Source organism: Carassius carassius, chromosome 49 (genome assembly GCF_963082965.1).
Source record: "Carassius carassius chromosome 49, fCarCar2.1, whole genome shotgun sequence".
In the NCBI taxonomy this organism is placed as follows: Eukaryota; Metazoa; Chordata; class Actinopteri; order Cypriniformes; family Cyprinidae; genus Carassius; species Carassius carassius.
The window spans coordinates 6,728,047-6,753,447 of NC_081803.1; the positions used below are offsets into that span (position 1 = coordinate 6,728,047).

Consider the following 25,401-nt stretch of genomic DNA (forward strand, 5'->3'; position numbering starts at 1 on the left):
ACACACATACACACGAACTATCTTTTGCAGCCGATCATGCACAACCTTTGTTTGCTTGATCCATCCGTAGACAAAAATACATGCAAAAAATGTCAGCCCAGTTTCTTATGTGACTCGTTTCAAGCTAACTGTAATTTTACTTGCGATATCATTGGTTAATATTACTTATCTGTCATCTTGTAGAAAGCACAAATTAAACCTTGTAGCCTACCACACTTGACTGCTGTTTAGAATTTCTAGACAGCAGTCAAGTGTATTTTTAACATTACAAGCTTGATAATTTGAGTAACACTTTAATTTATACCATGTCTGTATGAAGGTCAAAGGTTTGTGTAGTTCTTTGATTCCATGCAATACATTGAAATCCAAAGCCATTTTCATATTCTTATTTTCTTCCAAATAATGATGCTCATAATTTCCAATGAGAAAGTTAAAGGTGACAAAGGCAAAGAAAACCCTTGATGTTTAACTGAATGAGGAAGAAGCCTTCGGATGAAAACCCTATACAAATGTTAATTTGATTCATATTGCCTCAGAATTAATGATACTGACAAAAGTCTCATACTTGATTATGACAGGTAGTACAACACTTTATTTTCTAGTGAAAAAAAATAAACTGAGCCTGTAATAAACTTTAAAACAATCTTTAAATAATAAAACATTAAGGACACACTTTAATGTATTAACTGCTGAAAGCATCGAGGTGGGGGGGGGGGGGTTGACTTTATTCACAACATAACAGAGTACATAATAACAGTCTCAAAAAAATAATAGAAAGATCTCTATTAGAATAATCCATAACATTTGCAATGGACAATGTGTAGACCGTGAACTGGTTATGGACTGCACTTAATGAAACTGTTGCAAGATGGATGGAGGGCTATAGGTAGATCTGTGCTAAGGATGTTGTCCTAGGGTGTCTGGTGGAGAAAAGAAGAGGAAAAAAATGTTAGAGCATTTTATAAGGAAATAATGTTACTGAAAACTTACTGTGTAAACAATAATACAATACTGGGCAGTGAACATCATGTGCAATGCACACAATACTGTCAACAACCTCTGTACTAGATACTACACAGCTGTGCCACTGAAATCAGACTCATGAACATGATTCTCAAAATATTTATGTGAATAATGTTTTTGGGTGAACCATCCCTTTAAGGTCCATGTTTGATAGAGATAATTGCTCATTTAGCAGTATTGCTGTGAAAGCTGACAGTAATGAATAAAACTGAACAAAGTTCTGACTACCATACATTAAACAGCACAGAGCAACAAACCCAAAGCTGAACTGTGTATGTGTGCCCAAACTGTGGGCCCCTACATCCTTTCCGATTCTGTCCTCCAAACAATGTGAAAACTGAAGTCAAAGAAAACAAATATAGTGAATGTATTTAAGTTGTGCTACACATTAGCCAAAAAAGGGTTAAAATACAAACATGACATTGTAAAACAAAAAACTCTTTGCTTGCCATTTTAAAGCATAAAACATATTAAAAATCCTAAAAACAAAACACCCATTAAATGTTCACTGTTATGGGGAACATCTATTCACGTTAATATACACGTATATTCTGAATATAGTAAATTAACATAGCAATTGTTTTACGAGTAGTAACTGTAGTAATTACATGTATACCCCATTTAATGCTCTCATAAATATAACATAGAATATTAAACCTACATTTAAAATAAATATTTTAGTACAATGTAAATTTTAGTCAGAATCATTGCACTCCTATTCTCTTCAATTATTTCCAAAATGAGACAAGGACTCTACCATCAAATGTAAGTTGTGCTCTGGAGAAACATGACTCAGGTCCACACACATCTGTCAAAGCATCTGTCAGAGCAAACTGCAAACAATATTTCTTTACTGAAGCATTTTCTTATCAACTGTGATAAGACTTAGTTGTATGGATGTCGCCATCTTTGATAATACTTTACTATACTACTTTGCTTTAATTAGAGCAGCGGTTCTCAATTCCAGTCCTCGTGCCCACCAGCTCCACATATTTTTGTAAGTCTCTCTTTTTGATTCAGATAATCAGCTTGTTAGAAGAGAGCTCTGTGCATAACCTGTGTTCCCATTGACATGGTCCCTACAAAGTGTTCATTGCTCCCTACACCCTGAGCAGGGGATATCTGTTGAAGTTTAACTCACTTCAGAACATTCATTCATGGATTTGCGCTGCACAACATCTTCACAAACAGACAAGTGTGACTTCATATACCTCTGTAAATAAATACAATTTAAATACTGCTTGACTTTAGTTACTTGTTCACACAGACAGCAATCGAAACACTATTGTAAGCAGTTGTGTGTAGAGAACATTGAGACTCACATCTGTAAGTAGATGCGGATGTTACTCCCAAACAGTGAAGGTGTGAACATAGCCTACCTATGAATAGTAAAAGTTTGTCCTTTTGTTTTCTTTACTTTTTAAAAAAAAAAAAATTATTTAGGTTAAACTGGCTTCTGCTTTTCAACTCCGGACAAACTTTATTTTATAATTTATGTTTTATTTTTTTCATGGTCTATCACATATCCTACATTCCAAACATATTTGTTCTTCAATTTGCATTCTCTGAAGACTGGAAATGTTGTGGAATAACTTGCCTTTTTAATATATAAAGAAAATAAAATGTGACATTTTATCAAATTAATCTAAAACATTATTTGATTAAGATAATTGGTTGCAGCCTAAAAATTAACCATTCAAATATAGACAACAGTGTGCTAAACAACTGTTTACATATAGGAAGAGGTTTGGTGGTGAACAGTGGGAGAAAGATCCTCACCCAAAGTTTGGCCTGTAATATCCACAGCTGGTGCATCCTGAGGTTCTGGTGAGCTGGCGGCAGAATGAAGGAGATCCGCTCAAAATCTGCTTTACAACATTAAATCTTGGTTATATGAGGTAATTCTTCTTGAGTGGTCTAATGGTACTCAATGGAAGTTTTTCGACACCCCCTAGATGTTTTGGTATACTAAAATACAGTCAACGTTGTTGAAACAACAACAACAAACAACAACAAAAAATATATACCTGAAAGAGGAGTTTGTGGGAGAAGAGACAACTAGATCTGTATCGATTAGATCATGGTGGTCTCCATAAATAGACCGGTTGCAGAAGAGTGGATGATGGAAGGACTACAGCCAAACATCAGGACAGAAGTCTGCATGAGTCGGGTAAGCAGAATAGATTGCACTGTAAATAAACATCATTAAAACAAATGGTAAAGTCACTAAATTAAATCCCTATAAATCAAAGCAATTTTAACTAACTATATGACATTATCACACACACAGGTTTTTTAAAGAGCTATATCTTGAGTCTTTTTGTTTATATTTATGCGTGTTATGATGAATCTGGCAATCAAAGATGCAGGATGCTAGTTTTTATTTTTAAATTACAATGTCTTCATTAAGAAATGTTCAAGAAAATGTCCCTTTCATAGCAAAAGGCAATAAATATCATTATTATTATGATTATTCTCTATATTGCACAAGGCTGAGCGAAAAACTTTCTGCATAATGTGCACATGCATGTCTTTAGGTCACAAGGGTTTGGAATTTTATGGATTTATAGTATTGCATACATTTACATGTCTAACAATTATAGAGCATAAAATAATATTAGATTTTTTAAATTTTGCTATGCATTTAACGTGACGTGTATCGGAGTTGATTTGGGATCAAATGTTATGTTTGTTGCTAACTGAACGTGCACCGCGGTTGGTTGCAAAACGCGTTGCTTCAACATATGATCGGGTAAAACTGTTTAAAATTAGTAAACTATTAAAAATCTTTCAACAATCCCACCAATGGCAAACATACTATCATAAAACTATACATTTCCACCTTTCGTACTTTACCTCTCAACCATCACTCCACCACAACTTGCCCTGACGACTTCTTCATCCCTTGGCTCATTGGCGACTCGCGCGCGTACATCGAGGAACTCTCAGACTGGGAGGAAAAGAAAGAATTAAAACAAAACAAAAAATTATATGTCTTATATTTTTGGTAACACCATTGCTTTGAATATAATAGGAAAACACTATTATCATTATTATTATTTTTAATGCAAAGTTAACGCAGTGTGTCATTATATCATTGTACATAAAAATAAAAATAAAAAAAAATATATATATTTTTCTTAAAACTTAAATTCTTACTCGCGTGCCAAGCCCGCGAAACCGGGCAGCGGGCTTATATAAGCCGGGGTCTGTGCCCACCGCGCGCACAGCCTGACTCCACTTTGAGTGACATCCCCAGCAGTGCGTTTTCCTGAGGTAAATTACTTTTTACTTAACCTATTTAGTTAAATGACTTTTTAAAAGTATGGACCGACAACAAAAGTAAAGGACATTTAAAACTATGAAAAAAGAAAGTAATACATTTTAATTATAATAACAATCTGTCTGAGGGAACAGTTCGTTTTTCTGAGGGTTATACTACTAAAATAAATAGCAGGGGTTTTCACTCATGAAACCAGTTAAATTGTAATAAAAATTGGACTTAATAGAAATTTTTCTTTTCCGTTAAATGTATCACATTTCACAAAGACGATTTTCCGTCGTTTAATATATCGTTACAGTCCGCTCATCAGCGCCGTTAAACACCGAAATGCCGTTACATCCGTGTGACGTCATTGCTGATAGAGCCAATCCGCTCCGTTTGAGAGACGCTCTTTCATTTTAGAGTTATGTCATGTTAACGTTACTTTAAGAGACCAATCATACAATTATTCTTAATAATATCTTCATTATTCACAATTGTATGGAAAGTAGTGCGTTGTCAGGTTTAACTGCGAGCGCGTAACCCTCTCTCTAACACGCTGGCGCGTGCACTTAGAGCGAGGGCGAAAGCGAGAGAGAGAAAGAGAGAGAACTCATAAGCCTTGACACATTTATACACTGTAAAAAATGTCTGTGAAATTAACTGTGTAATTCTGTAAAATCGTGACATCAAAATTTTGTAAATAGAAAAACAATGAAATTTTGTTAAATTTACAGTACTATTTTGAAAATAGTACAAATGCTGTTGTAAAATACTGAACCAAACAAAACTGTTGATTTTACAAGAATGTGTTAAAATAATCATATTAATTTGTAGAATGTACAGATTTACAGACTTATGCAATTTAAGCAGAAAAAAAAACTATGCAAAAAGCAACAATGCAGTTAAAATTACAACATGACAGTGTTAAAATATTTTTCGGACATACATATTCTCAATAGCCTATCAACAAGAACCTGTACATTTTATACATGATATATTTTACAGACAAAATATGTTCAAGTACAGCATAACTGTGTTAATATGAATTTTAAAATTCATATTTAAAAACAGGCAATGGGTCTTTTAGGTCCAACAGCACTGTAAAATGACTAGCTAAATATAAACTGGTAGGAATTGCACATTGTAGGCTATCTGTCAACAGTTAAGGGGACATTATACAATAGCCAAACCGTTCACTTGTTATTTTGAACAATTAATTAAATTGTAAATGATCAAATAAAATAATTTCTTTCTTTTTTTCATTTACAGAATAATGTAATTTATTCATATTTATATTTTGTCGATGTAAAATTTACATTCCCATGTAACGTTACATGAACATCTGCGTTTGAATGTCGAGCAGTAGATTTCAGATTATCGCGGGATCACGGATCAGCTGTTTTGATGAACTTCACGACGAGAGTGTGCGCACACCAATTCTGCCAGCAAGTGCGTGGAGTTTTGCATGACATATCAAATCTGGTAAGTGAACGGTTTGTTTTCTACAAACTTGAAATACATTACTTGTAAGACAATTATATGTTATGACTGAGGCTGTTTTGCGTGGACTGGGTTTCATGTTCAACGCACAACTCTTTCAGTTTGTTTCTTTCATGCTGAGAAACGTTAACTAGGATAAAAAAAAGCGATTTTGTTAGTTTGCTCAAAAACGACCAACTGTAGTTTCTGCAGCAAAGCAGGTTTCTGAATATCACGTGATCAGCCGTTGAGACGAACTTCATAAGTGTGAGCGCGCGCCAATTCTGCCAGTGAGCTAGTGGAGTTTTTGCGTGACATCATGTAATATTGCGAGCTCTTGCAGTAAGTGAACAAACAGTTCGTTTTCTTCAAAAACAGTAACGTGAACTGTAGCCTACAAGTATATGTTGATATCTATTTTCCCATCATAATAATGATGCTGACGAAGCTGTTAATGTGGGTTTTATTATCAGCTCAACTCTGTCAGTATTTTTCTTTCATGCTGCGTAACGTTAACTGAGATAAAAAAGAGCGATTTTGTTAGTTTGCTCGAACGACTAACGTTAACGTTTCCTGTTTCTGCAGCAAAGCAGATTGCTGATTATCACGGGATCAGCCATTTTGATGAACTTCACAAGTGAGAGCGCCCGCCATTTGTGATTTGTGCATGACATGTAAAATTGCGATATCTAGCACTGGTAAGTGAACAAACAGTTCGTTTTATTAAAAATAACAGTAGCTGTACAAGCAAGTTATATGTTTTGACTGAGGCTATTTTGCCATCATAATGATGCGGACGATTGGTTGATAAAGGCTGTAACGTTAGACTGGGTTTTATTATCAGCTCAACTCTGTCAGTTTTTATCTTTCATGCGGAGTAACGTTAACTGAGATAAAAAAGAGCGTTTCCTGTCGTTTCTGCAACAAAGCAGATTGCTGATTATCACGGGATCAGCCATTTTGACGAACTTCACAAGTCATTGTGGCGCCCGCCATTTCTGCCAGTGAGCTCAGCTAACGTTAACTGTTAGTGGATTTGTGCATGACACACAATTCCGATCTCTTGCACTGGTAAGTGAACAAACAGTTTGTTTTATTTAAAAAAACAGTAACTGTACAAGTGTATGTTTTGACTGAGGCTATGCCATCATAATGATGCAGACGAACTTTGGTTAATTAGGCTGTTAACGTTAAGCTGTGGGGTTTTTTCAACTTTTTTTCAAAACTTTTTCAGTTTTTTTTTCTTTCATGCTGAGTAATGTTAACTAGTTTAAAAAAAGAGCGATTTTGTTAGTTTGCTTCAAGTCGACTAATGTTTACTGTCATTTCTGCAGCAAAGCAGATTTCTGATTATCACAGGATCAGCCATTTTGACGAACTTCATGAGTGGGAGTGCCCGCCAATTCTTCCAGTGAGCTAGTGGAGTTTACATGTAAAATTGCGATCTCTTGCACTGGTAAGTGAACAAACAGTTCGTTTTTTTTATAAAAAAAAAAACAGCAACTATACAAGTATATGTTTGTGACTGAGGTTATTTATTCAATGATGCTGATGATTTGGGGTTTAATCAGGGTTTTAGTTTCTTTCATGCTGAGTAAGTAACATTAGGATTAAAAATAACCATTTTTATTAGTTTGTTAAAAAAATGATTAACTGTCGTTATTGCAGCAAAACACTAGAGACATTGAGGGGTTATGTGCTGCATTGTAGAGTTCATAAGAACGAGCCCCGTTGTCTCTTCAAATGTGCTGACGCTGACTGCAAACGGACATTTTGTACTTATGCAGCTTTTAAAGCTCATTTTTATCGGGCTCACAATGAGTCTGAAACCTCTGTTACTGCTGGGGCATTTGTTGCAGATTTTAAGTGTGCCATTTCACTGTGTGATCAACAATTTCACACAGTTAAAGAACTTACGTGCCACTTAAAAGAGCATATAGTGGAGGGGCGACCTGTGGCATGTCCAGTAACAGGATGTAAAAATACATTCATTGTGAAATCATCATTTACTGCTCATATGTCCAGGAAGCATAGATCATGTTCTGTTGATAGCATAAGTGACATTTACAGGGAAACTATTTCTCAGTCATCTACTGCCATTGCATGTGAAGATGCTTCCCAGGTCTTTAATGATGAAACAGATGACAACATTGAATTGCCACAGAATTTTAGGGAGTCCTTTCTTAGGAATGTATGTTTACTGTACCTAAAATTGCAAGGGCAGCTCCTCCTTCCAGTTTCATCAATACAAACGATTGTTGAAGGGATGCAAAATGTACACGAGTTAGGAAGAGAATACACTTTAAGTAAACTGCAGTCACTTTTAAAAAATGACATGCGTCTTACAGATGATATTGTCAGTAAAGTCTGCGATTGTGTAAAGGATTCAGATAGTGTTTTTGCGCAGTGCGTCTGTGTTACATATCACCAGGCGTGTTACACATGACCAGCGTCGGCCAATAGTGAGCCTACGTGGTGATGTGTAACACAGACGCGCTGCGCAAAAACACTACGTAAACTAACTCGAGGCCCAGAGAGAAGGAAATGAATAGTGGAATAAAGTCGTTATTTTTTTGTTTTTGCGCACAAAAAATATTCTCGTCACTTGATAAACTTAAGATTGAGCCACTGGAGTCACTTAGACTATATTAACGATGTCTTTACTAACTTTTCTGGGCCAGCACGTTATAATGTCTTAGAAGCCTATGGAGGAGTGAGACAGCTCTCAGATTTCATCAAAAATATCTTAATTTGTGTTCCGAAGATGAACGAAGGTCTTGCGCGGTTGGAACAACATGAGGGAGAATAATTACTGACAGAATTTTTGGGTGAACTAACCCTTTAAACTGTTATTTGCTTAAGACGAGTTGATGCATGCCTCTCTCATCTCAGTGCGTGCACTCAATCGCTCTGGCGCGTGGTGACAATTTGATAGCACTTAGCTTAGCCCAGTTCATTCATTAGGGACCAAACAGATTAAGTTAGAACCGACAAAACACCTCCACGTTTTCCCTACACTGAAAAAAATGATTGCTGATTTTACTAAAAAAATTATCGTAAGCGGTTGCACTCAATTCATTTTATCTACATTTAAACAAATGCGTTAAGTTGAACTAGTTCAACCTAATGCATTTGTTTAAATGTACTAAAATCAATTGTGTGCAACCAATCACGATACATTTTTTTTTTAGTAAATTCAATGAATAATTTTTTCCCGTGTATTTAAATACAGTTACACGAGTAGTTACACGACCAAGTATGGTGACAAAATAAAACGTGGCGCTTTTCTTAGCGGGTAAAAAGGATAACTATAATGTATGGCGGAATAGCACTTGGGACTCGGGAGCACTTCGACTCGGCGCAGTAATATCGAAGTGCTCCCGAGTCCCAAGTGCTATTCCGCCATACATTATAGTTATCCTTTTTACCCGTCAAGTCAAGAAAAGCGCCACGTTTTATTTTGTTACCATACTTGGTCGTGTAACTACTCGTGTAACTGTAGTTAAATGGGGAAATTGTGGAGTTGTTTGGTCGCTTCTAACTTCATCTCTGTTTGGAACCTTATGAATGAACTGGGCTAAGCTAAGTGCTATCAAAGTGTCGCCGCGCACTAGAGCGATTGAGTGCACGCACTGAGACGAGGGAGGCATGTATCAACTCGTCTTAGTTGAGGGAATAACATAGTTTAATATGAAAAAACGGTGGAGTGTTCCTTTTAATGAAGTTTTTAGTTTTGTTACTGTAATGTTGTAGTATCTTTGAATATTTTTTTTTTTCTTACTTTTAAGGTCGATCCTGTTTTTCAGTGAAACGGTTCATGCTGTGTGTGGATCAAAACATAATACTGGACAACATCTCCTCCTTCATTTCCGCCCTGTGCATGATGTTTGGGAGCTATTATATCTTCAACATCCATTACCCATCAGAGCTGGCATCAACCCTGGAGTTTCTGCAGAGGTATGTCTTCTTGAATAGGCTTTATGCAACAATTTCACTTTATTGAACTTAAATTAAGGTACTCAGACTCTTACGCTGTTGACGTAACATAAACAGTGCAACGCTTCCAGAATGCCGACGCTATTCAGGTGAGCACCACGATGCATGCGTGCGATTCGTTCCTTATTGGAGGACTTGGAAGCGTTGCACTGTTTATGTTACGTCAACAGTGCAAGAGTCTGACACAGGCTAGAAAAAAATTGAATAAAATTGTTATTTTTGTTTGTTTGCCTACAAAAAGTATTCTCGTCGCTTCATAAAATTAAAGGACAACTCTGGCGCAAAATGAACCTAGGGTGTATTAAAGGAGAACTCCGGTCAATTTTAACATTAAGCTCATTTTTTTGTAAATTTAGAGTGCTGTCAGTACAGAGAACAACGACAAATCTGTGTTGGCTACACCATGTTATCCTCTTTTTACAATTTGCACCCTGTTGACTTCAATGGGGCAAGTTTTAAACCTGCTTTTAGCCTCTTAACATCCTTGATGTGTCATTACAAGTGCACCAGCCATGTGAGTGATTCCTTCAGAGTGAACACATTAATAAAAATGTTATTTCAGCCAGCGCACATACCTGTATTTACATCCTGTTTTCGGTCGAAGTCCATAGTAATCGATTGTCGAGTTCACGCGCATAGGTTTAGTTACCTATGATCACGCGCGTGAACTCGACAATCGATTACTGTTATACTTCGTGTCGTGACCGCATTACCACCTCGTGTGTGCATTATTTTTCTAATAATTCAACGGCCTGTCGTCAATTATTCCTTACATAACAGACCGCTGCAAAGTATAACAGACCGTTGCCATGAAAAACAGCGCGTTGCTATGGACTCGGAACGGACTATTTTCTTTGGCGGAAGCAATACAATCGTTTTTAAATCAATAAACTCCTTTTTAAATCAATAATTTGTGGCAAATTATTTATTTATTTTGTATAGCCATGTAATAAGCGGGATAATGTATAGAGAGGCGGTCGTTATAGTGAATAACAAGCCCTTCAGGCTGATTCAAGACCCCTCCGCTTCGGGGTTGTTATTTGCTATAACGACCGCCTCTCTATACATTATCCCTTACATAAACATTGGTCAGCAAACACAAACAAACTCAACCAGGCCTGCTTGACGCACAGGAACAAACCTCATTGGTTCTTGAGAAAGCTCAAACAGGCTGCCTGGTTCTCACATGTCAAGTGAACATGCTTGAGCTTCTATTTACCACAACTGATGTGTAAGCTGATGAATGTTTATTTGTGAATAAGACTAAATTAACTTTGTTCATCATATAAACGATTGTGTCTGCAATTTTTTGGAATAAACCGTTCAATTCAGATTAGTTTTTCAATCTCTTTCAACTTTTTGAAGCAAAGTTTCAGTTGCGTAGCAGTCAATGTAGGGACAGATATCTCAGATTGCATTAAAAAAATCTTATTTTAAGATCTTAAGAAGACTTAAGAAAGAACTAAAGTCTTGCGGGTTTGGAACGACATGAAGGGCGAGTAATCAATGACAGCATTTTTGGATGAACTAACCCTTTAATACCTAAAATATCTTGAATAAAGAAATTTAAGTTATTTTTTTCTGTTAATAAAACTATTTTATAATTAATAAGTTGCCTGTTTTTCTTCTTTCTCAAGGTGTTTTTTCTCCATCAACCCAGAGAAGGGCACCAAAGTGGAGAAGACACAAACTTCACGCCTCAATGTGAACCCAAGAGTCCTTACTTTAATTCAGGAACTTTCAGATCATGAGTGGCGCGATGTCTGAAACTCTATGGACGTTTGTTTGGACTTTACCCTGAATTTTGTTTTAGCTTCTATGCTCAGTTCTTCAAGATCAACCCAGAGAAGGGCACCATTGTGGAGAAGACACAAACTTCACTCAATGTGAACCTTTCAGATCATGAGTGGTGCGATGTCTGAAACTATGGACATTTGTTTGGACATTACTCTGAATAAGGTTAGTTTCAGCTTCTATGCTCTGTTCTGAAGATAACTTTTTCAGGTGAGTTTGTATGCAACTTAGTTTTATTGCTCTTATATTTTGTGATATTGTCCTGTACGTCAGTTCGCAGAGTGATATTGTCCTGTACGTCAGTTCGCAGAGTGATATTGTCCTGCAAGTCAGTTTGCAGAGTGATATTGTCCTGCAAGTCTGTTCGCAGAGTGATATTGTCCTGCAAGTCAGTTCGCAGAGTGATATTGTCCTGCAAGTCTGTTCGCAGAGTGATATTGTCCTGCAAGTTAGTTCGCAGAGTGATATTGTCCTGCAAGTCAGTTCGCAGAGTGATATTGTCCTGCAAGTCAGTTCGCAGAGTGATATTGTCCTGCAAGTCAGTTCGCAGAGTGATATTGTCCTGCAAGTCAGTTCGCAGAGTGATATTGTCCTGCAAGTCAGTTCGCAGAGTGATATTGTCCTGCAAGTCAGTTCGCAGAGTGATATTGTCCTGCAAGTCAGTTCGCAGAGTGATATTGTCCTGCAAGTCTGTTCGCAGAGTGATATTGTCCTGCAAGTCTGTTCGCAGAGTGATATTGTCCTGCAAGTCAGTTCGCAGAGTGATATTGTCCTGCAAGTCAGTTCGCAGAGTGATATTGTCCGGCAAGTCAGTTCGCAGAGTGATATTGTCCTGCAAGTCTGTTCGCAGAGTGATATTGTCCTGCAAGTCAGTTCGCAGAGTGATATTGTCCTGCAAGTATGTTCGCAGAGTGATATTGTCCTGCAAGTCAGTTCGCAGAGTGATATTGTCCTGCAAGTCTGTTCGCAGAGTGTTATTGTCCTGCAAGTCAGTTTGCAGAGTGATATTGTCCTGCAAGTCAGTTTGCAGAGTGATATTGTCCTGCAAGTCAGTTCGCAGAGTGATATTGTCCTGCAAGTCAGTTCGCAGAGTGATATTGTCCTGCAAGTCAGTTCGCAGAGTGATATTGTCCTGCAAGTCAGTTTGCAGAGTGATATTGTCCTGCAAGTCAGTTCGCAGAGTGATATTGTCCTGCAAGTCAGTTTGCAGAGTGATATTGTCCTGCAAGTCAGTTTGCAGAGTGATATTGTCCTGCAAGTCAGTTTGCAGAGTGATATTGTCCTGCAAGTCAGTTTGCAGAGTGATATTGTCCTGCAAGTCAGTTTGCAGAGTGATATTGTCCTGCAAGTCAGTTTGCAGAGTGTTATTGTCCTGCAAGTCAGTTTGCAGAGTGATATTGTCCTGCAAGTGTTTGCAGAGTGATATTGTCCTGCAAGTCAGTTTGCAGAGATTCATTGTTTAACAAATATTCTTTCTTGCCCTCTCCATCTCTATTTTTCATTTGTACTCTTTTTCTCGTCTTTGTTTCCTTCCATCTCTTTACCTCCATCTTTCCTCTATCAGTTCCAATGAGATAATTAAGCTGTACATATTACAAATGTGTATGTTGTGCTGCTTTAATATTAATAAAGAAGACAAGACAATGCAGAAAATGGATGTTTTTATGCAGTTTTGTACTAAAATGCAGTTTAAAACAAAGTTGTTTACAATGACTGTCATTTTTACAAATTTATTCTGGCAACCACAGCTGCCAAATTATTTTTGTAAAAACAACAGGATTTTTTTGTATAAACAAACTTAAAGTCTGTATTTCTTACAGTAAATCCCTGTACATTTTACAGGATTTTTTTTACAGTGACCTGTAATTTTTACAAAATTATTCTGGCAACCCAGCTGCCAAATTTTTTTTGTAAAAACGACAGAATTTTTTTTACAGTGTAGAAATCGGTGATTCTCAAGAATGAAAATGCATTTTTACCGTGGCTTATTTGTTAGTGGGCTGTAAGGTCTCATCAGAAACATCGCTCTGCATTCTTCTTCTTATCATGCTTTAACAAATAATATTATACATATCCATCAGAGACTTTATAAACTTTGGGATTTAATAGAGTAACCTCCAGTGATATTATCTTCTCTCTCTTTTTCAGTGTCGATTGCCGTCTTATTGTTGTAAGTGGAGTCAATGTCATTTCTTATTTGCCAGATTTATCACAACATGTTTAATCAATAATCACTGATGAAAGTGAAAAATTTTTAATGTGTAAAGACATATCTCACTCGTATGCGTTCTTCTTTTTCTCTCTTTTTTTGTTTGTCTACAGCAGCTACATACACCACAACGGCTCTTTTAAGAGCCACATCTTGAGAACGTCTTTGACTTTGTAAGTTAATATTTTAAATGACCACCCATTATTTGGGTTTAGATCAATTACAACAACATCATGCAGCATGTTAGTAATGTCTTAATGAAGACATTAAAGGAATACATAAATAAAGGAATAAAAAATATATATATTAAATGCATGTGTGAATGAAATGGAAACAAAACTAGCATCCTGCATCTGATTTTCCAGATTCATCATAACATCCTAATTAATCAATAATCACTGATGAAAGTGAAAACATTTTAATGTGTACAGACATCTCATTTAAATGCATTCTTCATTTTCTCTTTTTTTTGTTTGTCTACAGCAGCTACATACACCACAACGGCTCTTTTAAGAGCCACATCTTGAGAACGTCTTTGACTTTGTAAGTATATATTTTAAATGACCACCCAGTATTTGGGTTTAGATCAATTACAACAACATCATGCAGCAAGTTAGTAAAGAGATTCTTACATACATAAATACTAGCATCCTGCACCTCTGATTTGCCAGTTTCATCATAACAATTGATTTTTGATATCAGGAATTCACATTTTTAAAGGGATAGTTCACCCAAAAATTTTAAATCTGTCATTAATTACTCACCCTCCACGTCATTTCTATTTTCGAAACACAAATTAATATTTTTCGATGAAATCTGACAGCTCTCTGACCCTCCCGTAGACAACAACTCAACTGTAATGCAGGTCCAGAAACGCAGTAAAGACATGGGTAAAACAGTCCATGTGGCATCAGTGGCTCAACTTCAGTTTTGCAAAGAAAACAAAAATAACAATGTATTCAAACTCCAAGAAGTGATTATGAAAGAATGGGTTGCTATCAGTCAGGATTTGGCCCAGAAGTTGATTGAGAGCATGCCCAGTCGAATTGCAGAGGTCCTGAAAAAGAAGGGCCAACACTGCAAATACTGACTCTTTGCATAAATGTCATGTAATTTCCGATAAAAGCCTTTGAAACGTATGAAGTGCTTGTAATTATATTTCAGTACATCACAGAAACAACTGAAACAAAGATCTAAAAGCAGTTTAGCAGCAAACTTTTTGAAAACTAATATTTATGTAATTCTCAAAACTTTTGGCCACGACTATATGTGGGAAGATTTGCATAACGTCGCCCAAATGTTCACACAAATAAAGGCATAATTTTCATACTCGCTGTTGCCGTCGCTACCATGTTGTGGAGTCACTGTGTGTTTTGTTTTGAAAGCAAAACTAATTTGTTTGGCCTTCCAAAAGAGGACATGACTAGAAATCAGTGGTTAAGTTGTAGTTCATCCCATTTAATACAGATGTGTGCAGCGAGGAGCAACAATAATGTACATTATGTGAAAAATGTAAACCACATAAACACATTGAATTGCACCAATTATGCAACAATGTTCTTTTTAGCAATGTCATATGACCCCTTTAAATGCCCAGGAGAAAGATGCAACACTATAGCAATTGCAAAATTGAAGCTTACTTGAACTAGTGGTGATACCTCAAGAGTCACTCTTAACCTATCTTTATCCTATCCATGAAACCCATCCATAAAACTTTTTTTCTTTTAAATCAGTCTTCATTTATGACACTTCAGCCTGTGGTTATGGGTTATTATGGTTTGTAATTGGCAAAATACTTGGATTTTTTTTTATCAGATATATACATGCATAATAATTATGCACACACTGTAGATGTTTAGTCATGTGCTTATTCTGCCTGATGTCAGAAGTTGCAAGACACTTTAATGAATAAAAACCAGCCATTAAAATGAATGTGTCATGTAAAATTATTTAAATTTACCAGTTCCATCATTCTCAGCTCCAGATGTTCCCATGAGCTTCTCCCAGGCAGATGAGCCACAAGATGCTTGGGGTGAACACTCACCTGACATTCAAGGTAAAAAAAAACAATTAGTATTTGGTAAATGAAAACAAAAAGGACAATTACTGTACACACATAAGGTAATTCAGCATGTTATGTGCAATCCATCAGAGAATGCATTTTCTTTGCTGAGACCTTCAAGTTCCAAGCAAGAAAGAACACAGCGTAAGTTGTATGACTCACTTTTGGTAAGTACTGTAGGATTTCATGTAGGTGTACTATAGAAAATGTGCTTGTTTAAAGCAAAAATGTAAAGCTAAATAAGCTAAAATACAAAGAAATAGAGAGCACAATTCAGCAGCAGCAGAATGGGTACCTTTTGTAATGTCAATTAAGCTCATTTAACAGAGAGCTTCTCTCATGCAGACCTCCAACTGGAAACTTGGGAAGAACACCCATCTATCACTCAAGGTAAAAAACATTAATTAGTATATGGAGGAAATCAAAAACACAATTGCAAATGAGTCATGGCCTAACACAACCTAATACAATTTTTTTCACTTTTTCTAATTAGAGAACAAATTCTCTGCCTTAAGACTCTCTCAAGACCAAAGACCATCAACCACACAACAAAGAAGAATGCAAAGTAAAAATAAATAAATAAATAAAAATGTCAATTTCAGTCATTACTAGGGTATCACTAAAAGGGGTCATATGCTATTTTAAAGACCATTATTTTGTATATTTGGTGTAACAGAATATGTTGAGACGCTTTAATATTCAAAAAACATTTTTCAAATACTGTACATTATTGTAGTTCCTCTATGTCCCGCCTCTCTCAAAAACCTCATTTTCAACAAAGTCCCTCCTTCCGACAAGCACAGGCTGCTCTGATTAGCCAACTTACCCAATACATTGTTATTGGCTGAACACCGCAAGCACTCGTCGGAAATGCAACGCCCCTTTCCATAATCGCGAGCTTCATCTTTCAAAGTAAATATCAAGACTGTTAATAATGTCATTAGTTTTACCATCAGTTCAAGCCCGAAAGGGCAACAGAGTCATGTGACAGACACAGTGATGATGCAGTCCACAAGCCACGGTTAAGACAGCTTATGTGCTATGATTTCTGACAATCGGTTTACTCTGCTGTGATGTTACCCTCACACACACACGTAATCACACAGTAAACAGTCAATAGCAAACACTTATACTATTAAGAAAACATACTTAAAAGTAGCGATTCAGAATAAGCACCAGATTCAATTCAAGTTTATTTGTGTAGCGCATTTTACAATACAATCGTTGCAAAGATCGTCATAGCAAAGTCGGAATTTACCTTTTTTTTTTTTTTTTGGAATAGCCTTTGTGCACAGCCAGCCTTGTACTCTCCTAGGTTCACAAAACTGTCATCCATTAAATGTGTTTTAATGTGTTTTAATGGAAACAAATTTGAACATCTGGGTTGTTCTGTTGTAAATAAATCTTAACAATGAATCTTCATTGCATCTACTTTCGGAAGTCCACATAAAGTGCTTTTGCTTTTGCCTAGAAACACAAAGCGTCTCCCTGACATGAATGCTTCAACACTAACTGCAGTTCCTGAAACCACACCTTTTTTTTGAGTGAACACATCTTGACGTAAATGTGTGGGGGCGTGTTTGAATGAGCCGTTTAGCATGGTATGGATCAGCCTTATCTTTTAGATAGAATAAATCCTTTAGTGGGAGACTTTAAGCTTTGTAACTCTTTAGATCTTATACATGTACAAATACCTACATAACACACTGAAGAAAAGGAAAAATAGAAATCACATTATATGACCCCTTTAGGAGCCCTTGAGCCAGATTTACTAAACAGACCAAATTAGCATTAGAGCGCAATTCCATAAATGTGCCGATGGGAGGGAAAATTATGCGTGTGATTTACTGACAATGCAAACTTTAAAGAACAGACGAAGCCAGATCATTCCCACAATAACCAGTGCAATCTACCAAGAGCAGCGCAAATTACCGCCTGCTTTAAGACATGCCTTTTTTGGGTATTAAAAATTTATCAAATACAAATAATTTGAAGAGCACAAATGTTATTAAATCAATGCGTGATTCATCTTAATACTCACCTCCCATAAATTTTGTGTCTCAAAGGAAAACTACTACAAATGCATATTCAAGGTTAAACGCAAAAACAACTGTCCACATCTTTTCAGCACTAATTCTTTACTGCGCCTCTTTAGTAAATCCTGACAGTACTATTTTAACACCAAAAGAAGGTTTGGCTGGTGCAAGCTGATAGTAAATCTAGCCCATATTGTATCAGTGTCATGCATTGTCTATGGGCCACTCTGCAGACATCTTCAATAGGGAACATTTTCCCCAGAGACTCCATCAGGAAACCTACACAGCCCCATAACTTCCCAGAGCAAGCTTGTGCCCAACTCTGCTCCTGAAAAAAAAAAAAAAACAACTCCCCAAAACTTCTCTGAATAGCCCTTTTGTCTTTGGCTTGTAAAGCAGGAAGCCTATGTGAACGCCGCTCCTCTCTCTCTCGCACCTGCAGTGCATTAGCGCTAATCAGGCCGGACAATGTTTCTGCCACACCCCGGAACTGGAGTAGGAGGTGTTGCACACAAATCGTTCCCTCCAGAAACTCGTGACTTTTCAAGAGGGTTCCGCTCGCTGAGCGTTTTTGTCATCCGTGAGACTTGCTTCATGAAATAAACCTTGATGTAGTTTAAATAATCATGCTGATAGTTATCACATATATTTATTGATGGTTTGGTGTTGATCAGTTTCAATACTGATGTCATTTGTGCAAAAGGATGCATATTCATTTCACTAGGAAATGTAGTTACTTGCTAGCTCAGACAATAAGAAAAGGTAATTGTTTTTATCGCAACCTAATTCAGCATAAAATATATGCCATGCATTTGCAAAAGTATGTACTGCGCAAAAAAAGTAAAAGTTTTGCAAAAAGATATATATTAAAAGATAGAATTTCAAACTAATGATTTTAATATAAAAATGTGTTTGATAAAAGTAATTAGCATGCTATCCTATTAACACATTTGTATTTAATATAATGTATATTTTGTATAAGGTGGGTGTATAATATCTAATGTAGACATTGCACAAAGGGTATCAGAGTTTTCACAAAACAAGCATCAATTGTCTTTTAACCAGTTTCCCAGGTGAACAATATTTCATATAATTAGTCATCTGTGTTAATTGGAATGGTGAAGGTATATAAAATACACTTACTTCCAGTTGCAGGAATGGGTGGGTGGTGGGTGAGACTACGGTGGTGGCAGGTGGAGGTGTGGAGTGATGATGGAAGGAAGTAGCGTAGATTCCGGAAGTGATCCGGAAATGGAGGATGTGGATAGTGGAGGCGGCGAGAATGGAAGTAGTAAGTGGAGTGTAGTAGAAAATCGGAAAAGAAAGAAACAATCTTCAGAATCGGGTAGTGAGAAAGGAAATCTCCAGACTAGAAGAAGGAAAGAGGAATATAAGGTATTGTTGAAGTTTGTTGACTCTGTAAATGCGATTAATCCGTTGAAGCTGACGAAAACATTGAAAGAAATGATAGGGACAGTTGAAAGCATTACGACTTTGAGGGATGGCAATCTGTTGTTGTTTTGTAAAGACAGTAGGCAGCAAAAATCAGCTCTGGGTATAAAATCGATGATTGGACATAAGGTGTTGTGCTCGATACCGGAAGAAAAGAATTGGGTTAGAGGTGTTGTAACAGGGATTCCGACAGATGTCACGGAGGAGAAGATTAAAAGAAATATCACGGGAGCAGCAGTAAAGTTTGTTAAACGGCTCAAGTGTGTTAGAAATAACGAGAAGATGGATAGCCTCTCAGTAATGATAAACTTTGATGAAAATAAAATGCCAGAGAAAGTTTATTTAGGATTTGTAAGATATGCAGTAAGACCATACGTTCCTCCGCCGCTAAGATGTTATAAGTGTCAAAAATTCGGTCATGTAGCGGCAGTATGCAGAGGTAAGCAGAGATGTGCGCGGTGTGGAGGTGAACATGAGTACGGCAAATGTGGGCAAGGTGTAAATCCTAAATGCTGCAACTGTGGTGGGGATCATAGTGCAGGATACGGTGGTTGTCAGGTACGGAAAAAGGCAGTCAAGGTTCAAAATGTTAGAACGACAGAAGGAATAACATACGCTGAGGCATTGAAGAAAGTAAACCAGATTCCTAAAACAAATGAAAATATGAATGAAGAAATTCATTCAAAACAACAGAGTAAAGAACAAAGAGATGAAAAGGTAGTAGTGGATGATAAAGTGGCATTTGTAACATTTATCGCTGAAGTAGTGAACTGTTCAGCTCAAACTGAAAGCAGGACTGAAAGAATTAAAATCATTATCAGAGCTGCAGAAAAGTACTTGGATCTGGGGAATGTTACTGTTGACATGATAAATGAAAGGCTCAAGATTCCAACATTAAATAGTCAAGCAGTAAATAGTCAGACAACATGTGGTGGATCTTAATGGTGTTATATATTTTGCAATGGAATGCAAGAAGTTTGATTGCAAATGGACAGGAGTTTAAGAAATTTATAGCAGACCAAGAGAAAGGCCCAGATATTATATGTATACAGGAAACTTGGCTTAAGTCACAATATAACTTTCTAATACATGGATATACTACTATTCGGAGGGATAGACAACAAGGGAATGGAGGTGGAGTAGCTACTTTTATAAAGCAAGGAATCGGGTATAAAACAGTTGAGGTAGATGGGGAAGTAGAAGTTGTGGTGGTGGAAATATGGGAAGGATCAAGGTGTATTAGAGTAATTAATTTTTACAATCCATGTGATAGGTTAAGCAAGGATATTCTAGAAAGTATAGGAGGAAATGAAAGTCAAAAAATGGTGTGGTGTGGTGATTTTAACGCTCATAGTTCAATATGGGGAAGCGCAAAAACAGATTATAATGGTAAGATCATTGAAGATATGCTAGATTGGGGAAGATTAGTGTGCATTAATGATGGAAGTCATACTAGAATTGATTTGAATAAGGGAAGGCATTCGGTATTAGACTTGACAATAGTATCTGAAAGTTTAGCGAGTAAATGTGAATGGAAAGTACTAAAACAAAGTACTGTAGGAAGTGATCATTTTCCTATTTGCAGTAAAGTTGGAGTAGATATAGAACAAAGAGTGGGGGAAAGAATGCCTAGGTGGAGGTTCAAGTCAGCGGATTGGGATAAGTATAAGGAGTTATGTGGAAGCAAAATGAAGGACATTAGTAAATGTATAGAAGATGTTGATGTTTTTAATGATGAAATATGCAAGGTTCTTCAGAGTACAGCAGTAGAAGTAATAGGTAAGAGGAAGGCAGGCAGCAGGAAGAAAGTTATGCCATGGTGGAACGAGGAGTGTAGTGAGGCAACAAAAAGGAGAAATAAAGCACTCAAGAAGGTAAGAAGGTCACTTAATTATAATGATTTAATAAGTTATAAAAGGGCACAAGCTATAGTGAGAAGAGTCATTCGGACATCTAAAAGAAATTATTGGAGGGAATTTTGTAATAGAATAGGGGAAGACATTGAAATAAGTGAGTTATGGAATATGATACGAAAGATGGGAGGGATACAAAGAGGTTACAACATACCTGTATTAGAATATAATAATAGACAAATTATATCTGAAAGCGGTAAAGCAGAGGTATTTGCAGAAACATTCGTTAAAATTCATAGTAATTCGAATTTATCAGAGGATGCGAGGAAAACTAGGGACCAGATACTAAGTAAATATCCTCATTTATTGGAGGAAAAGGGACTTTCAGGAAGTACAATGGATTCAGAGTTTAATTTGTACGAATTGAAAAAAGCGCTTGCAGGGGTTAAGCAAACATCTCCAGGCAGAGATGACATTTGTTATGAGATGGTAAAACATTTATCAGAGACAGCATTAGAGACAATTTTGAGGCTTTTTAATAAGGTTTGGGAGTTAGGAAAGTTACCAAATGACTGGAAGCATGGTGTCATAGTGCCAATTCCAAAACCAGGCAAAGATCATACACAGCCAAATAATTATAGACCTATAGCTTTAACGTCTAATCTATGCAAAATAATGGAGCGTATGGTCATGAGTAGATTAGTATATGTCATTGAAAGGGATAATATTTTATCACCTTATCAAAGTGGATTTAGGAAAGGACGTAATACAATGGACTCAGTACTGTGCCTGGAATCTGAAATAAGAAAGGCTCAGGTAAATAAGGAAGCTTTAGTTGGGGTATTTTTTGATGTTGAAAAAGCTTATGACATGATGTGGAAAGAGGGACTTTTAATTAAGTTAGAAAAAATGGAAATTAAAGGAAGAATGTATAACTGGATCAGGGATTTCCTGTTTAACAGAACTATACAAGTAAGAGTAAGTACTGCTTTTTCTCAGATACACACAATAGAGAATGGAACACCTCAGGGAAGCGTTAGTAGTCCAATTCTGTTTAATATTATGATTAACGACATCTTTACAAAGGTTGATAGGGGCATTGGAAGATCTTTATATGCGGATGATGGAGCACTGTGGAAAAGAGGGCGTAATGTAAAGAATGTGGAAAGATGTTTGCAGAATGCCGTTAAAATGGTAGAAAATTGGGCAAATGAATGGGGATTTCGGTTTTCAGTAGATAAAACGCAGGTAATTTGTTTTGCAAAAAGGAAAAGTAACCCTACCATTAACATCAGATTGTATGGACAAGAAGTGAAGCAAACAGCAGTTGTGAGGTTTCTGGGTATATGGATGGATTTGAAATTGAATTTTAGTATGCATATCCAGAAACTGGTTGACAAATGCAAAAAAGCATTAAATATCATGAGGTGTTTAGCAGGAGTTGATTGGGGAGCATGTCGCCAGTCTCTTAAAATAATATATTGTGCTCTAATAAGATCAGCAATAGATTATGGCAGTATGGTATATTGCACTGCATCCAAAACACAACTCGTAAAAATAGAGGCAATTCAGTCACAAGCTTTGCGAGTTTGTTGTGGAGCGTTTAGATCCTCTCCAATAACAGCAGTGCAAGTAGAGATGGGTGTAATGCCTCAAGTAATTCGTAGGCTCAAGTTAAAGATGAGGTATTTTATAAGTATAAAGGGACACTTGGACAGTCACCCAGTTAAAATGGTGTTGGAGGATTGTTGGGAATATGGACATAAAAAGTTATCAAGTTTTGGATGGAAGGCCAGTGAGGAAGCCCGGAGAATGGGATTAAGTGACTTCAATGTTGCTCCTACTGTGGCTAGGTCAGCAATTCCTCCTTGGTTTTTCCCAATGCCTTTGATTGATACTCAATTGCTTAAAGAAAAGCATAACAATACAAATGGATTAGGAAATTTTAATATACAGCAATACATTGATCAAAGTTATTATAGTGCAGTTCAAATATACACTGATGGTTCAAAAGATCCAGAATCTGGGAAAACAGCAGTAGCGGTATATATTCCACTTTTTAACATTAGAATAGCAAAAAGAATATCAGATTATCTTTCAGTATTCTCTGCAGAAATTATTGCAATATGTCTAGCGCTTCAGTGGATAGAAGAAATCCAACCAACAAGGGTAGTGATATGTACAGATTCTTTATCCGCACTAAATAGCTTGGAAAGTGGAACATCATCAGCAAGGCAAGACATGATAAATGAAGTAATGCAGAGTCTTTACAGAACAAGACAGTATGGACTTCTGGTGAATCTTGTATGGGTTCCATCGCATATGGGTGTGAAAGGAAATGAGGAGGCTGATAATCAGGCTAAACAGGCATTAAATCATTCACAAATTGACATTGAAGTGGCATTAAGTAAAACAGAAATTAAAGTGATAATAGCTAAACAAATACAGGAAATTTGGCAGAAAGAATGGAATGAAGGAAAGAAAGGTAGACATTTTTACTGCATTCAAGGAAAAGTTGGGTCAGAGAGAAGAAGATTCGGAAACCGGAAAGAGGATGTTTTAATAACAAGAATGCGTATTGGACATTGTTTATTAAATCAAAGCTTACAAAGAATTGGTAAACATGAGAATGGAAATTGTGACAAATGTGGGTTAGTTGAAAATATAGAGCATGTCCTTTTAGAATGCGAAGCTTATGAAAGAGAGCGGTCCCAGTTAAGACATGCTTTAAGAAGTGTAGGAATCAATGAGTTGACACTTCAGGTTCTCCTAGGACAAGGTGCTAAACAATCAAGAGTTTATCATGAGTTATTTATATTTTTAAAGGAAACAGGATTATTTAATAGGATTTAAAACTCCATTATGTGTAAATTTTATATGGATATATATATATAATTTTTTTTTTTTTTTTTTTTTTTTTTTTTTTTTTTTTTTTTTTTTTTTTTTTTTTTTTTTTAAAGAGTAGATCTAGTTTAAACTTCCTTTCCAAATATGCGCTTCACACTCCATATCAGTAGGTGGCGGGAATGCACCTTTTAAGTTGGTTTGCCAACCGCCATTAAATCCTAGAAGAAGAAGAAGAAGAAGAAGTTGCAGGAATGTTTGGATTTGTTGGTTCTGTGTGGTGGTTTGATAACGTGAACATTGGGTTTTTGGGGTACTTGTGGGTTTTTTGGCTATGGATCAAGGTTGGAAAAGGTCAGTTTGCTCATTCAATCTGTGTTTGTGCACACAAACATTTGCTAATGTGTCTTAAAATTTGTAGGTTACCCTTGCTACTAGTCGTCTTGTTTTGGAGGAATGCTGATGGACTTAAAAGTGAGTCGTGCTCTCTCCCTCTTATTTCAAGGAATGTGCTTAGTGAGACTTGTGTAAAAGCCTTCTGTTTTAATTCTATAGGTGGCGCATATTCAGATGCCCATCGTGGGTGGGGTCAGCCTTCTGATGCTCGTTCCCATCATGCAGTCCAGTCTTCCATGTCAGAGGTCCATGTGACTAGGACTTTGCCTGTTGAAGAAGTGGGCTCCAGATTGTTCCCTGCTAAGCCCCTGAAAAGCAAGTCGAAATGGAATCTACCTCAGTTTGTCAAAGGTGGTTCCAGCAGTTATCCGTCAATGTCCCATGCCCAAACTGCTCCAAGCAGCTCTGTCTCAGTTTCCTTGCCTCTGTCCCGGAATCAACAGTCTTCAAGCAGTTTAGCGTTCTCTGGATCAACTGTTCCAGGTGTTGCTGGGGGACTACGTTTGGAGACCCAATATGCTGCAAGTGGTTCTGGACCAGTTTCTACCCTAAGAGAGAGTAGTAGCTATCCTGCCCAGCTTGGTGTTTCTGGCCAATCCACCAGTGATGCTTTGCATGTGTCAAGCTCCCAAGAAACCCAAAGTGCTTTCAGTCAGTCCACCAGTGTCTTGAGTTCCCAGAAGCAATATAGTGCTGCCTCCCAGGTCAGCTCTGGGGCTCAGCTTGGGGCCTCTACTGGTTTGCTCCCGCAGAGAATGAGCAGCTCTTTCAGTGGTTCTGTCCAGTCTCCAGGTACCACAAGTCAGTTTGCCCTTGGGTCTCCATCCTCATATCCAGCTTTATCCCAGTCCTCACCCCAAGGTGTTGCCAGTCAATCTAGTTCACAGAAGCGGCTTACCTCCATCTACCAGGTCAGCTCTGAGGCTCAGCTTGGGGCCTCTACTGGTGTGCACCCTCAGAGAATGAGCAGCTCTTCCAGTGGTTCTGTCCAG

At 37.0% G+C, this 25,401-nt stretch overlaps 2 long non-coding RNA genes across 3 annotated transcripts; one reads left to right on the top strand and one right to left on the bottom strand.

The window, feature by feature from the left end:
* Positions 1-277: 277 nt before the first annotated feature.
* LOC132132058 (uncharacterized) lies at positions 278-3,962 on the bottom strand. 2 transcript variants are annotated; one of them, XR_009428996.1, is made up of 4 exons: positions 3,880-3,962; positions 3,051-3,212; positions 2,803-2,888; positions 278-920 (listed from the first exon to the last, which is right to left on the bottom strand). It is a non-coding gene; the product is annotated as an uncharacterized LOC132132058 (long non-coding RNA). The 2 variants fall into 2 exon arrangements; XR_009428995.1 differs by lacking the exon at positions 278-920 and having other exon boundaries at positions 2,638-2,888.
* Positions 3,963-4,204: 242 nt separating this feature from the next.
* Positions 4,205-14,333, top strand: LOC132132061 (uncharacterized). Its single transcript, XR_009428999.1, has 4 exons — positions 4,205-4,299; positions 13,706-13,727; positions 13,880-13,939; positions 14,253-14,333. It is a non-coding gene; the product is annotated as an uncharacterized LOC132132061 (long non-coding RNA).
* The last annotated feature ends 11,068 nt before the right edge of the window (positions 14,334-25,401 follow it).